Raw genomic sequence first — 15235 nt, forward strand, 5'->3', positions numbered from 1 at the left:
AATAAGTCACAGTTCTTGACTAAAGTATTTAAAGCAAAATGCCTAGACAGTCATCTGAGCTCATTCAGTGGTTTAAATGAAATAGCTTCACATTCTGCCATCTTTGCAATTAGAGAATGACACGGGGGAAAAAATTTGTCCCTGGGACCACTGTCCCTGCTACATCTAGTTTACATTTAGTTTAGTGCCTTCTCCTTGGAAAACTGCTATTATTTTGCCAATAATAAAAGATCATAAATCTAATTTGGATGACCCATCAAACTACCGTCCTATAGCCAATCTACCATTTTTAGCTAAACTCACGGAACGAATTGTATTCGAACAACTATCTGATTTTGTAGAATCAACCAACGTTCTTCATCCAAACTAAACAGGATTTAGGAAAAATCATTCTACAGAATACTCTTTGATAGGATTAACTACAAATATACACTATTACTTAGATCATCACAAGTCCATTAAGCAATGTTACTTACCGTAACAGTTGTTATCCAGGGACAGCAGGCAGCTATTCTCACTAGTGGGTGATATCATCAGACAGAGCCCCGGTACGGACGTCTCACAAGCACGTGTTGCTTGTAGAAACTTAAAAGTTTCTAGATGCCCGCACCGCGCATGCGCCGGTGCCTTCCCGCCCGGAGATCCGGGCGTGTCTCCTCAGTTCAGGTAGCTAGCCTGAGAAGCCAACCCAGGGGAGGTGGGTGGGACGTGAGAATAGCTGCCTGCTGTCCCTGGATAACAACTGTTACGGTAAGTAACATTGCTTTATCCCAGGACAAGCAGGCAGGTATTCTCACTAGTGGGTGACCTCCAAGCTAACCTCAGTGGGATGGAGGGGGAGTTGGCGACTTAAGAGAATAAATTTTTCAATACTGTTTGGCCAAACTGTCCATCCCGTCTGGAGAGAGTATCCAGACAATAATGTGAGGTGAATGTGTGAACCGAGGACCAGGTGGCAGCCTTACAAATTTCCTCGATTGGTGTTGATCTGAGAAATGCTACTGAGGCTGCCATTGCTCTGACCTTATGGGCTGTGACCTTACAAGGAAGTGATAATCCAGCCTGGGCATAGCAGAAAGAGATACAAGCCGCCATCCAATTAGAGATGTGCGCTTTGATACGGGTCTTCCCAACTTATTAGGATCGAAAGAGACAAAAAGTTGAGGAGTGGTTCTGTGTGGCTTGGTGCGATCCAGGTAGAAAGCCAAAGCACGTTTACAGTCTAGAGTGTGAAAGGCCGATTCTCCGTGGTGAGAATGGGGCTTAGGGAAGAATACTGGAAGTACAATGGATTGGTTGAGATGAAATTCGGAGACCACCTTAGGCAGGAATTTCGGGTGAGTGCGGAGGACCACCTTGTCATGATGGAATACTGTGAATGGTGGATCCGCCATCAATGCCTGGAGTTCGCTGACTCTGCGAGCGGACGTAAGGGCTACAAGAAAAAGCACTTTCCAGGTGAGATACTTAAGAGGGGCCCTGTTGAGTGGTTCAAACGGGGGCTTCATGAGACGGGAAAGGACTACATTGGGGTCCCAAACTACTGGGGGTGGTTTGAGAGGAGGGTTAACATGGAAGAGTCCTTTCATAAATCTGGCGACCACCGGATGGGCCGAGAGGGGTTTCCCTTGTAGGGGCTGGTGGAACGCCGCAATAGCGCTCAGGTGGACTCGTATGGATGTAGACTTGAGCCCAGATTGAGATAGGTGTAGGAGATAGTCCAGCACGGAGGATAAGGAAGCTCGCTGAGGTTCCTTTAATTTAGAAACACACCATGAGGAGAATCTAGTCCATTTCTGGGAGTAGCATTGTCGAGTGGCGGGCTTACTGGAAGCTTCCAAGACCTCCCTCACTTCTTGTGAGAATTGGTGAGGGGTTACGTTGAGAGGAACCAAGCTGTCAGGTGGAGAGACTGCAGGTTGGGATGAAGCAGTGATCCTTGATGTTGAGTAAGTAGTGAAGGAAACACTGGAAGTGGTACTGGTTCCCTGCTGCTGAGTTGAAGTAGGAGGGAGAACCAAGGTTGTCTGGGCCACCGAGGAGCTATTAGAATCATGGTAGCCCTTTCGAGTTTCAGCTTGACCAGAGTCTTCTGGATCAGCGGGAATGGTGGGAACGCATATAGAAATCGTTTCCCCCAGTTCAGTAGAAAAGCATCTGCCTCGAGGCGATGAGGGGTGTAGATCCTGGAGCAAAACTGAGGCAGTTTGGAGTTGTGGGGAGCCGCAAAGAGGTCTATCTGAGGCGTCCCCCACTGCGTGAAGATTTGGTGAAGGGGGCTGGAATGGAGAGTCCATTCGTGCGGTTGTAGCAGACGACTTAGTTTGTCTGCTAAGACGTTGTTCTCCCCCTGAATGTAGACAGCTCTGAGGAAGGCGTTGTGGCGCACCGCCCAGTCCCAGACTCGTAGAGCTTCCTGGCAAAGGAGGGCCGAGCCCGTGCCTCCTTGCTTGTTGATATAATACATGGCGGCCTGATTGTCTGTGCGAATGAGGATCACCATGTCGTGAAGTAGGTGTTGGAAAGCTTGGAGCGCATTGAAGATGGCTCTGAGCTCCAGTAGATTGATTTGATGTAGTCTTTCCGCACTGGTCCAGAATCCTTGGGTGCGGAGACCATCCAGGTGGGCCCCCCATGCATAGTTCGACGAATCGGTTGTGAGAACTTTCTGATGGGGGGGAGAGTGCAACAGCAAACCTCTGGATAGATTCGAAGAGGTCATCCACCAAAGTAGAGACTGCCGAAGAGCAGGTGTGACTAAGATGTGTTTGGTTAGTGGATCGGACGTCTGATTCCACTGTGATGCCAGGGTCCACTGGGGGATCCTGAGATGGAGTCTGGCAAAGGGTGTCACATGTACTGTGGAGGCCATATGGCCCAGGAGCACCATCAGTTGTCTCGCCGGTAGGGTTTGGCGAGTAGACACCGACTGGCAGAGATGGAGAAGGGACTCCATGCGTTGCAGAGGCAGGAATGCTCGGAGTCGAGTGGTGTCCAGGACCGCTCCGATGAAGGGGAGGGACTGGGTGGGTTGTAGATGAGACTTGGAAAAGTTGATCTCGAAGCCCAAATTCTGGAGGAAGTAGGTTGTAGCCAAGACCGCCGAAGTGACCTCTGGGGCTGACGGGGCTTTGATGAGCCAGTCGTCGAGGTATGGGAACACCTGTAGACCCCTGTCTCGGAGTGCCGCGGCCACTACCACCAGGCACTTTGTGAAGACTCTGGGGGACGAAGAGAGGCCGAATGGTAGCACTCGATACTGTAGGTGCAGATTTCCCACCCGAAATCTGAGGAACTTTCGGGAGGCCGGGTGAATGGGGATGTGAGTGTAGGCCTCCTTGAGATCCAGGGAGCATAACCAGTCGTTCTGCTCGAGGAGGGGGTATAGAGAAGCTAAAGTCAACATGCGAAACTTCTCTTTGACCAGAAACTTGTTGAGGGCCCGAAGGTCTAAAATGGGTCGCAGGTCGCCCGTTTTCTTCGGGACGAGGAACTACCGGGAGTAAAACCCTCGGTTCAACTGGTCTGACGGGACCGGCTCGACAGCCCGAAGCTGAAGTAAGGTTTGGACTTCCTGAAGAAGAAGGGCGGTCTGTGTCGAGCTTGAAGGATACTCTCTTGGAGGATGGTCCGGGGGGACCCGATGGAAGTGAAGAGAGTATCCTTCTCTTATGATGGTAAAGACCCATAGGTCCGTGGTTATGGCCTCCCATCGATGGTAAAAAAGATGGAGGCGGCCCCCTATGGGAGAGGCTGAGGGGTGCAGAACGGTGTCGGTTATGCTCCCAGGGGGGGAGTCAAAAGGGCTGGGGAGCCTTAGGTGCAGCCGGTGGCTGAGGTTTTTGCTGAGACTTCTGGGGAGGTTGTCTCTTTGCAGGTTGTCTCGCAGCAGGCGTTTGTCTGGGCATGTAATGCCGCTGGTAAATCAGGGGTGGCCTGGAAGGTCGAGACTGTTGAGGTTTGGGTTTGGGCCGCAGGATGGATTGAAAAGATTTTTCGTGATCCGACAGCTTCTTGGTAACAGTTTCGATAGACTCATCGAACAGGTCAGCTCCCGCACATGGTACGTTGGCGAGTCTGTCCTGGAGGTTGGGATCCATATCGATTGTACGGAGCCATGCCAGGCGACGCATGGCTACCGCGCTTGCGGCAGCACGTGCCGAGAGTTCGAATGCATCGAAGGAGGATTGCATCAGCTGGAGGCGTAATTGGGAGAGGGAGGCTACCACTTCCTCGAACTCGAATCGAGCTTGGTTGTCTATGAACGGAGTGAACTTGCGGAGCACCGGCAAGAAGAACTCCAGATAGGAAGAGAAAAAGAAATTGTAGTTCAGCACCCGTGACGCCATCATGGAGTTTTGATAGAATTTTCTACCAAATTTGTCCATCGTTCTCCCCTCTCGGCCCGGCGGTACAGAGGCGTAGACCTGAGAGGGATGAGAGCGTTTAAGAGAGGACTCAACCAGTAGGGATTGGTGGGAGAGTTGGGGGCCCTCAAACCCTTTATGGTGCACGATGCGGTATCGAGCATCGAGTTTGCTGGGAATCGCCGGTATGGAGTACGGTGTTTCGAAACACTGCATGAAGGTCTGATCCAGCAATTTATGCAGGGGGAGCCGAAGCGACTCCGTTGGAGGGTTAGGTAAATGCATGGTGTCCAGATACTCTTTGGAGTATCGGGAGCCCGTGTCAAGGGTCACATCCAGATCATCCGCCATTTGTCGGAGGAATGATGAGAAAGACAATTGATCCGCCAGCGTCGGTCTGTGGGACGGGCTGGAGGAGGAAGAGGCCTCCGGATCCATGGACATCGGGGAGTGACAAGGAGAATCGGGTACGGGTGTCTCCTCGTACTCCGGTCCCTCCGGGGGGGACACCTCTGATGAGGAGTATCCCATACGTTGCAGTTTTTTCTGCGGTGACACCTCCGAGTGGCGTGAAGAGTGCCAGGATGAGTGTCTTGATCGGTGCCCGTCTCGGTGGCGGGACGGGGATTGGGATCATCTGTGCATCGCATGGTCTCCCGAAGCCCCCAGGTGGAGGATAGGGCTGGAAGCGGTGGATCGCAACTGGGGTTGCGATGCGGATTCTTGCGATGCTACCCAAGTCTGGTAAGGAGTACGGAAGAACTCTTCCTGACTATGCCCAGGGCTTTGAGTATCGATCGGAGGTCTGGTCCCATGTTGGCGCGGAGGCGTAATGGGCTCTAATGGCGGCATATCGGTAAGCGAGGCTTGCCGCATGGGCATCGCCGCCCTCCCCCGTTCGTCCTCGTCGGTTTTCGAGGTCGAACGGCGTGGAGGAGGGGGAGGGGGCGGACCGCCCCTTTGGGTCGGTACCGGGAGGTCACCCTGTATGGCAGCGATGAGCCCGGGTCCGATGGTCTGCATGAGCTCAACGAATTGAGCTTCCAGCACGGACCGTAGCGAAGCCGATAAGGAGGGATCCGCACCGAAAGGGGGTCCTCCTGCACGGTCATCGCGCTCCTTCGAGGTCGAGTGCTTCTGCTTAGTAGCTTTCGGCACTTTGATGACCACTGGTGGTACTGTGGAAGGAAGAGGTACCTGAACCGAGGAGACCGGGGCAGGCACCGACGTCGAGCTCGTGGATGTTGTCGGGATGAACGATGCCGGTTTCACCACACTCGATGCAGGAGGGGTCGATACTGGTTTCGCCCGAACCGGGGAGGTATCAGATGAAGTGGAGGCTGAAGGATCCTTAGCTGCGTCCATCTTGAACATCGATTCCCACAATAGGCAACGCCGTTTGAATGAGCGTGCCGTAAGGGTAGAGCAAGGCCTGCACGATTTCGGAATGTGGTCAGGACCCAAACACTGCAAACAGCGCCGGTGAGGGTCCGTGAGTGAAATCGCGCGTTGGCACTTGCTGCACTTTTTAAACCCGGTGATTGGCCGGGACATAGGCCGGAAAATCTCCGCTGCGAGGTCGAAGCCTGTGGGCCTGAGCCACGTGGCCGGCCCGTTCGACCCGCCGGAGGAAATAATCTTTTTTTTTTTTTTTTTTTTAAATGAAAAAGAAATGTACTGTTAACTGTTAATTAAAAGAAAGCGAAAACGCGGACAAGGAAGGCAAATTTAACTGAATTCAGCTAGCGCATGATGAAGTTGAACTTCTCAGCTCCGCGGAAAGAAAAGAACTGAGGAGACACGCCCGGATCTCCGGGCGGGAAGGCACCGGCGCATGCGCGGTGCGGGCATCTAGAAACTTTTAAGTTTCTACAAGCAACACGTGCTTGTGAGACGTCCGTACCGGGGCTCTGTCTGATGACATCACCCACTAGTGAGAATACCTGCCTGCTTGTCCTGGGATAATCCTCTTTTCATTAGATTTGTCTGCTGCATTTTGATACCGTGGATCACGAATTACTTCTCAACAGATTGAAAGCCATTGGAATTTGTGATCAAATATTTGATTGGTTTAAATCTTTTTTGTCTAATCGTTCATCAACAGTGACTTTCAATAATTCTAATTCCAAACCTTATACTCTTAATTATGGTATCCCACAAGGATCCATCTTATCTCCATTACTATTCAATACTTTCTTATCTCCTTTACTAACATTATGCCAATCTATAGGATTTACCACTTTTAGTTACGCAGATGACATACAAATTACATACAAATTACTCATCCAATAGACCCAGAAAATAAAGAAGAATTACAACTAATTAATTTAAAACTAGAAAAAGTTCAACAATGGCTTACCTCTTGCATGTTAGCCTTAAATGTACAAAAAACTAAGGCCTTACTATTCACTTGGAAGCAAGGAATTAATCTGTGTGCTCCTTTCATTCTTGACAATACATCTATTGAAATGGTATCATCTTTAAAAATCCTTGGTGTCATTATTGACAATAACCTTTCCTATCATGATCATATAAATAATACTGTTAAATCCTGTTTCTTTAGACTTAGTCTAATTCGATCAATTTCAAAATTCTTAGAACCTAAATCTCTAAATATCCTACTACACTCTTTAATCATTTCTAAACTTGATTACTGCAATTCTCTATTGTTAAACATTACACAAAAAGAAAAGAAACGCTTACAAATCATACAAAACACTGCCGTTAAGCTTATTTATAAAGGTAAAAAATATGATCATGTCACTCCCTTTCTGATTAAATCTCATTTGCTCCCCATTAATCATCGGATTACTTATAAAATCTTACTATTAACATTCAAAACTCTTGACACTAATGAACCCCAATTTATAAATAAAGTACTTATTCCATATAGTACCTCACGTTCGTTACGATCAAACAACCATAAACTTTTAACGGTTCCCTCTTTAAAAGTTATTGGAACCCGCCGACAAGACATGTTTTCTGTATCAGCACCACAACTTTGGAATTCATTACCGTTACAGTTAAGAGACGTAAATAACTTAAGTGATTTTAAAAAGAATTTAAAATGCTTTTTATTCAAGGATGCCTTTAACTTGTAACTTTTAAATTACTTCTGAGCTCTCTCTCGTTCTCTTTCTTCTTCTTTTCCATGCTTTTTTCCTGAATCGTTTATGTTGATATCATTTTCATTATTGTATAAATTTATTAGCTCATTTTATACTTGTTATGTAAATTCTCCCTTTTTTTTTTTAATTGTATTTTAATTTGTATTTATTGTATAAATTGCCAGTTTTATAACATCTTATATGTTATCTCCTATTTTAATATTATGTTTAGTTATATGTTACTTTTATATATTGTAATTCGCTTAGAAACAATTTTAATTAAGCGATTACCGTATTTTCACGCATATAACGCGCACCCGTGTAAAACGCGCACACGGGTATAGCGCGCGGGGAACACAAATTTATGTTTAAAAAATTTAATATAGCGCGCACACGCGTATACCGCGCATGCTAAAACCTCCTCCCGCTTACTCCGAACCGGCATCCTCCCCCCCGCTCGCTTACCCGCGTTTTACAACTTTTTTTTTCAATCCGATCCGGCATCCCCCCTGCGAACCGGCATCCTCCCCCCTCGCTCGCGTCACCCCCCCTCCCCCGCGATCCTACATCCCCCCAGCACCAAACATCTCTTACCCGATTGGGCACCGGCACCAGCACCAATGCACAGGACGTGCCAGTGCCCGAAGATCCTCCCTCGTTGGTTTGGGCTGGGCTGGGCTGGGCTGGGCGGTGCGATGCAGGAGAGATAATCCTTCTTCCTGCGCCGGGCTGGACTAGGCTTTGAGCATTTGCGCATGCTCAAAGCCTTCTGGTCTCGCTCTCTCAAAGCCTAGTCCAGCCTGGCGCAGGAAGAAGGATTATCTCTCCTGCATCGCACCGCCCAGCCCAGCCCAGCCCAGCCCAAACCAACGAGGGAGGATCCGCAGGAAGAAGGATTATCTCTCCTGCATCGCACCGCCCAGCCCAGCCCAGCCCAAACCAACGAGGGAGGATCTTCGGGCACTGGCACGTCCTGTGCATTGGTGCTGGTGCCGGTGCCCAATCGGGTAAGAGATGTTTGGTGCTGGGGGGATGTAGGATCGCGGGGTTGATGCGAGCGGGGGGGGGGGGGGGGATGCCGGTTCGCAGGGGGATGCCAATCGGATTGAAAAAAAAAAGTTGTAAAACGCGCTCACGCGTATAACGCGCAAGGTTATGCACGGTTTGTAAAATCGTGTATAACGCGCGCGTTATATGCGTGAAAATACGGTAATCAAATATAAATAAAACTTGAAACTTGATCCCCGCGACTACTGTCCCCGCAGCATCCATACAAGCCTCAGTTTTGCAATATTTAGCTTATTCCTTCCTTATAAATCAAAGTTCTGTCTGCTGAACTAGAGAAAGATATTTAGCTGGCAGGGCTTTGTTTATAAATTTTTATCAACACAACTAATATACTACTTTATCCTAAAGCAAAAAAATAAATAAAATAGAAATTTTTTTTTCTACCTTTGTTGTCTGGTTTCTGCTTTCTTCATCTTCTCCTCATTCAATTCCTTCCATTCACTGTCTGCCTTCTCTCTGCGTCTTCCATTTGCTCTGTTACTGTGCCTCTCCTTTCCATTTCTCCCTCCGCTCCCCCCATAGTCTAGCATCTGTCATCTTCCCTTCCAGAGTCTTCTCCCCACACTTCCCTTCCACATTTCCCTTCAGTATCTGTTCCTTTCCACCACCCTTCAGCGTTCCTCACAAAGTCTGACCATCTACCTCTTATCTTTGTGGCACGTTACACTGTAATTTGTTCAAGCCGCCGGAGCCTGCCTGAAGTCGCATGCATCTGTGGGTGGAAGCTTCTCCTCTGACGCAACTTCTGGTTGTGTCAGATGAGAAGCTTCCGCCCACAGACACACACTTCAGGCAGGTTCCAGCGACTTGAAGAAATTACACTGTTAACACACCATGAAAGTAAGAGGGAGGGAGATAGATGCGGCCTATAGGTAAGAAGGAGGGAGGGGGCCGCGCACACGATCAGTGACCACGCGCGTTGCCTTCCTTAACTGCAGAGACAAGGCAATCTACCGCTCCAAGGGGCAGTGGATGGCCTTGTCCTATACTCACAGCGAGCACTCTCCCCCCCCCCCCCACCGTTTCGGCGGGCTACCTGCAGCTAGTTGCGGGTGACAGCCACCGTGTCATTCTCTATTTGCAATTTCAGGAAATGTCAGTTTTCTCATACTAGGTCTTCAAAAAATTGAGTTGATGGTGTATACAAGCATTTCTATACCCTCATAAATGGAACCTGAAGTGTCCTAGTAGTTTAGGGCTGCTCTCAGCACACTCAGGTTGCAGATTCAATCCTAGCACTTCTCCTTGTGATCCCAGGCAAGTCACTTAACCCTTCATTGCCCCAACTATCATATTGTGAGCCCACTGGGACAGATAAGAAAAATACTTGAGTACCTTATTATTCAGTGTAAACCACTTAGGATATAAGCGGTAAATAAGAAGTAAAACTTCACAGCATGCACAGTATTCTAAGATAGTTCCCAATATGAAGTGCCTGCCATGTCTCCCGCCCTCCTTCCTTCCTCCTGTGCAGCCACCCAAGGATGCCATTTTGCCTCCTCTACTCCCAAAATGGCAGCAGCAACACTGTTTTAACTTGCCTGTAGCATTAGCAATTCACTCAGGCAGCCATGGGGCTTGCCTCCAATGATGCAACTTCCTCTTTCCTTAGAGGCAGGCTGTGACCTAGCAAAAGGCCTCAAGGCTGCCTCATTAAATCACTGCACTAACACTACGAACAGCTGTGCAGGGAAGTTTAAATAAAGAGGTGGTGAGAGAGAAGACACAATGCCAGGCAGGAAGCTATTCATAACTGGGTGAGGGGAGGGGGGCAGTACCAACTGACCAGACACCCTAAATGAAGGGTTCTTAATCCAGTCTTCCAAGACACACCAGAACAGTCAGGTTTTCAGGATATCCACAATAAATATGCACAAAAGAGATTTGCAAACAATGGAGCCACTTAATGCAAATCTCTCTCACACATATTCATTGTGGATATCTTGAAAACCTGACTGGCTTGGTGTCTCATGAGGACTGGGCTGAGAACCCCTACCCTGACTGAAATCTGGCTTCAAGAGAGAGAACTCAGAACTGGGAATAAGCCATGTGGTGTCCTGTACACTAACCAGAAACTCAGCCTCAAGATTACTGCTTTGGGAGCAAGATAACATGAAGTAATAGAAAACTGGAAGCAAAACAGTTTGTTGGGTCACAACCATAAATATCCAGTGTCCTGGAACGGGTTCTATTGCTACAATAATCGAACAATCTGCAGACTGTGACCAGCACATGAGCCTCCTTCTTGGGGCAGCCTGCCGGGGAATCCAGAAAATACTCACAGAAGAGAGAAAATACAGTTTGTGGTCATTCCTGGCTTAGTGTCTTGAGAGAGGAGCATGATCATTCATGGTCACTACTTAAGGGTGACATCAACAGCCCAGAGGGTTCATAATGGTCCCAGAAGTAGCCCTGTGCAAGGCCCCTGGCCCAGAATCATCACTGCAATGATCATGCTAGTTGTGATGGGCACCAAATATTTTAAATAGGGGAAAATCCTCAGTTAGGATTGAGAGATCATTGTGCCAAATCCCAGTCCTTCTTCTGAATAAGAAGAAAAGTAACGGTGAACAAAACAGTTGTTGAATGATACAGAATCCCCACTGCTTACATAACACTAAGCCAGAACTTTCTGAGCGGCCACAGAAAGCACATAACCTCAACAGAAGCACAGAATGATGTCTCTATGGAAAGCCTGCCCAGATCACCACCCATAATTTATGAAGTCCTGTACTAAGTAGTGTCTCAAAGGAAAAACTTATATTTATGGACTGTGGCAAGGCTTGAGCGTGACTGAAGTGAATCAAGTCCTGGAACTGCCCAGCACACTGACCTGACTGAGCAGATCTTAGGGTTGGTAGAAACTGGGCTACTGCGCCAAGATATTTTTTCCTTTTAAAAGTTCTAGCAGTAGTTTTGGAACAGTTGAACTAGTGTTTTTGTTGAAGCATTTACCATATTTTCAAACAGTTCAAAATTGGCTTTACATCAGTGGTCTCAAACTCGCAGCCCAAGGGCCACATGCGGCCCGCCAGGTACTATTTTGAGGCCCTCAGTATGTTTATCATAAATCACAAAAGTAAAATAAAACAGTTTCTTGATCATACGTCTCTTTAGCTATAAATTACAATATTATTATTAAGATAGCCAAAAGGAAAGATTTATAAACTATAAAGAGTTTTACCTCATGCAAAATTGTCATTTCTTTAATAAGACATTGACTATTTTTCTTAGGCCCTCCAAATACCTACAAATCCAAAATGTGGTCCTGCAAATGGTTTGAGTTTGAGACCACTGCTTTACATGAACAAAAAACAGGGCCCTTTTCCAGTATATGGTCCACAGGCACACTAGCCAGCAGTTCAATTTTCAAGTCAAACACTTTTCAGTTCATACACAAAAAGAGAAAAAATATAAAACCCTTCTTTTCTGTTCATTGTTCCTACCCTTTGGTAGGCTTTGGTCTGGTTTAATTCTAACTAGAAGATCAATCAAAAATAATACCAAAAAAGAAAAATTAACCACAAATACTAAGATCCACAAAAGGTTAATCGACTGAGAGAAGTAAATTAATTATTTAATTAATTCAATGAAATGAAGAAAAGAATCTCAGAATTGCCACTCCAAGGATCATAATAATATCATTCATATAAGGAAATGTGGCGTGGGTATCTTTCATTGATCCAAAACCTTCAATTATCAACCTGACTTAATCTGCCACTGTTTTTTTTATTAAATTTATATCTACACTACTCAATGATTTTATAATGTTGAAAATTTATTCTTAACCCAACTGTTAAACATCGAAACGGGTTCCCGTTAGACTAAATTAGACGGGTCTCAAGCAGTAGTACAACTAACTCCGCTTCACAACATAAATCAAGTTGAAAGATAAGTGCCTAGTTAAGATTTCAACTGATGTTTTGTGTGTATAGGTTTACATTGCCTTTTTTGCACAGCTAATTGCACAGTAAATAATGCTATTTGCACAGCTTTGAAAACAGAAAAAATATATTTATGTCGCTATTTATACAGCTTTTTATAAAAAAATAATTTAAGTTAAGAATAAATTTTCAACAAGAAAAGCCTTCAAAGACTAAGCTAATCTTCACAAAAAGTAAATTTGACCATGTCTCCCTGCTTCTGTCCAAACTTCACTGGTTTCCAGTAATTTCCAGGGTTCACTTTAAATGTGCCTGCCTAACTTTTAAGATCCTACACAGCATCCTTCCTCCCCTAATTCCACTATCTTGGAATTCCTCAAGTCCTGAAACCACCAGATCCACCCATAAATTTAAACTATCCTTCCCCTCATTAAAAGGCGTCATCTATGCGGGAAAATTAATGACATCTCTCTTTTTCAGAATCTCTGAGCTTTGGAATAACCTTACTCCCCCACTTCGTAATCTGGGCTCCTTCCAACTATTCTGAAAACATCTGAAAACTTGGCTATTCTCAAAAATGTAATACTATCTTCCCTCCATATTCATCCTCTAACTCTTACTATGGTGTTCCTTCTTTATATTAAGTTCCTGCAAACCATGCTGAGCTCTACAATTATGGAGATGATGTGGTATATAAACTTAAGGTTTAGTTTAGTCAAGTGCAGAGACTGCAGGTTGGGATGAAAAAGAGATCCTTGACTCTGTGTAAGCAGAGATGGAAAAACTGGTAGAAGGTATGGCTCCTGCTGCTGATCTGAAGTAGAAGGGAGAACCAGGGTTGCCTGGGCCACCGAGGAGCTATTAGAATAATGGTGGCATGATCGCTCTTGAGCTTGACAAGAGTCTTGAGAATGAGAGGGAATGGAGGGAACGCATACAGGAACAGATTCGTCCATTCCAGAAGGAAAGCATCTGCCTCGAGGCAATGAGGAGAGTATATCCTGAAGCAGAACTGAGGTAGTTTGTGGTTGTGGGGAGATGCAAAAAGATCTATTTGAGGAGTTCCCCACTGAGAAAAAATGTGATGAAGAGGCGAGGAATTGAGTGTTCATTCGTGAGGTTGCAGAAGATGACTCAATTTGTCTGCTAGGCAGTTTTTCTCTCCTTGAATGTAGACTGCTTTCAGGAAGGTGTTGTGATGGATCGCCCAGTTCCACACCCTTTGAGCTTCCTGACAAAGAGGGAGAGATCCTGTTCCTCCCTTCTTGTTGACGTACTACATGGCCTATCTTCTTCGGAACTAGGAAGTAACGGGAATAAAAAACCCTGCTCTGCTGTTCCAGAGGAACCTCCTCGATGGCACAGAGACAAAGCAGAGCTTGAGCTTCCTGAAGAAGAAGGGCGGTCTGGGATGGATTGGAAGGATACTCTTTTGGTGGCAGATCTGGAGGAACCTGGATGAAATGAAGAGAGGTGCTGTCCTGGTGATGAACAGCACCCAGAGATCTAATGTAAAGATCTCCCAGCGGCGGTAAAAATAATGAAGACTACCTCTAATGGGAAGGGGAGAGATCAGAGGCAGAACAATGGAGGTTATGCTCTGTTATTAAATGGTCAAAAAGGCTGAGAGACCTTAGGCACAGAAGGAGTCTGAGGTTTCTGTTACTTTTGTGGTTGTTTTAGGAGGCGCTCTTGTATAAGGGACTGCTCTCTGTGGAAAACACCTCTGGTAAGATGGAAGAGGTCTGAAGCCTTTAGAAATAGGCTTAGGACGAGTGATGGAATTTATTTATTTTATTTATTTATTTATTTATTTTATTTATTTGGATTTTTATCCCGTCCTCCCAGTAGCTCAGAACAGTCTACAATTGAACATACACAATGGAGAGTAACTAGACATATAAGTAATACAACAGGTTTAGTGATTGGACTTATAGATTGTGGAGAGAATTAAATACAGGGAGAATACAGCAGAATGAGAGAAGGGGGAGATACAGTAGTTTAGTTTAAGGAAAGTTATATGTGCTTAGGTACAATTTGTCAGTGGAGAGAGTAAGAGAGGATTATACTGGAGTTTGGGGAGGTGATAGGAGAGAGGAGGGGTGGGGCGTAAGGGGGGGAGAAGACAGAGGAGATCTTTAGTTGAAGAGGAGGGTCTTTACCGATTTACGGAATGTTAATAATGAGTTTTGTTGTCTGAGTTGGGGGGGGAGTTGGTTCCAGAGGTGTGGAATGAAGTGGCTGTAGGATCGTTTGTGGGCAATTTCTGTGAGCAGGGATCTTCCGGGGGGGGGGTGCATAGGCATATCTCCGACTTTGAGCGGAGGGTGCGAGTGGGGTTGTAGATGGGAAGCTTGGATTTTATGTAGGAGGGGGTGGTGGAATAGATTCTCTTGTGGGCAATTGCCAGGGCTTTGAAAATACAGCGTTGGCTAATTGGGAGCCAGTGTTCAGCATGGAGTGCCGGGGAGATGGAATCGTGGTAGTTGAGGTTGTGTAGGAGGCGGATGGCTGCATTTTGGACCCGTTGGAGGCATTTGATATTATTTTTGGTTAGTCCATTAAATAGGGAGTTACAATAATCCATTCTGGAGAGGACATATGCGTATAGGAGTTGGGCGAGGTCTGGTATGGAGATGTAGGGTTTGATCCTTTTCAGTTGGCGAAGGCAGTAGAAGGAGGTGGAGACTACTTGGGATATGTGGGCAGATAGGGATAGGTGTCCGTCTAGGGTTACTCCCAGGCTGCGAACTTGATCTGCTGCCGTTAGTAGAGTGGAATCCCATGTTAGTGTAGGTCGTAGGTATTT

General features: G+C 46.4%; 1 protein-coding gene across 1 annotated transcript in view; it reads right to left on the reverse strand.

Annotated features, from left to right (window-relative positions):
• Positions 1–15235, reverse strand: part of DCAF10 (DDB1 and CUL4 associated factor 10) — a 196410-nt gene that overhangs the window by 129089 nt on the left and 52086 nt on the right. The gene's annotated exons all lie outside the window — the stretch shown is intronic.

This window comes from Geotrypetes seraphini, chromosome 1, assembly GCF_902459505.1.
Source record: "Geotrypetes seraphini chromosome 1, aGeoSer1.1, whole genome shotgun sequence".
In the NCBI taxonomy this organism is placed as follows: domain Eukaryota; kingdom Metazoa; phylum Chordata; class Amphibia; order Gymnophiona; family Dermophiidae; genus Geotrypetes; species Geotrypetes seraphini.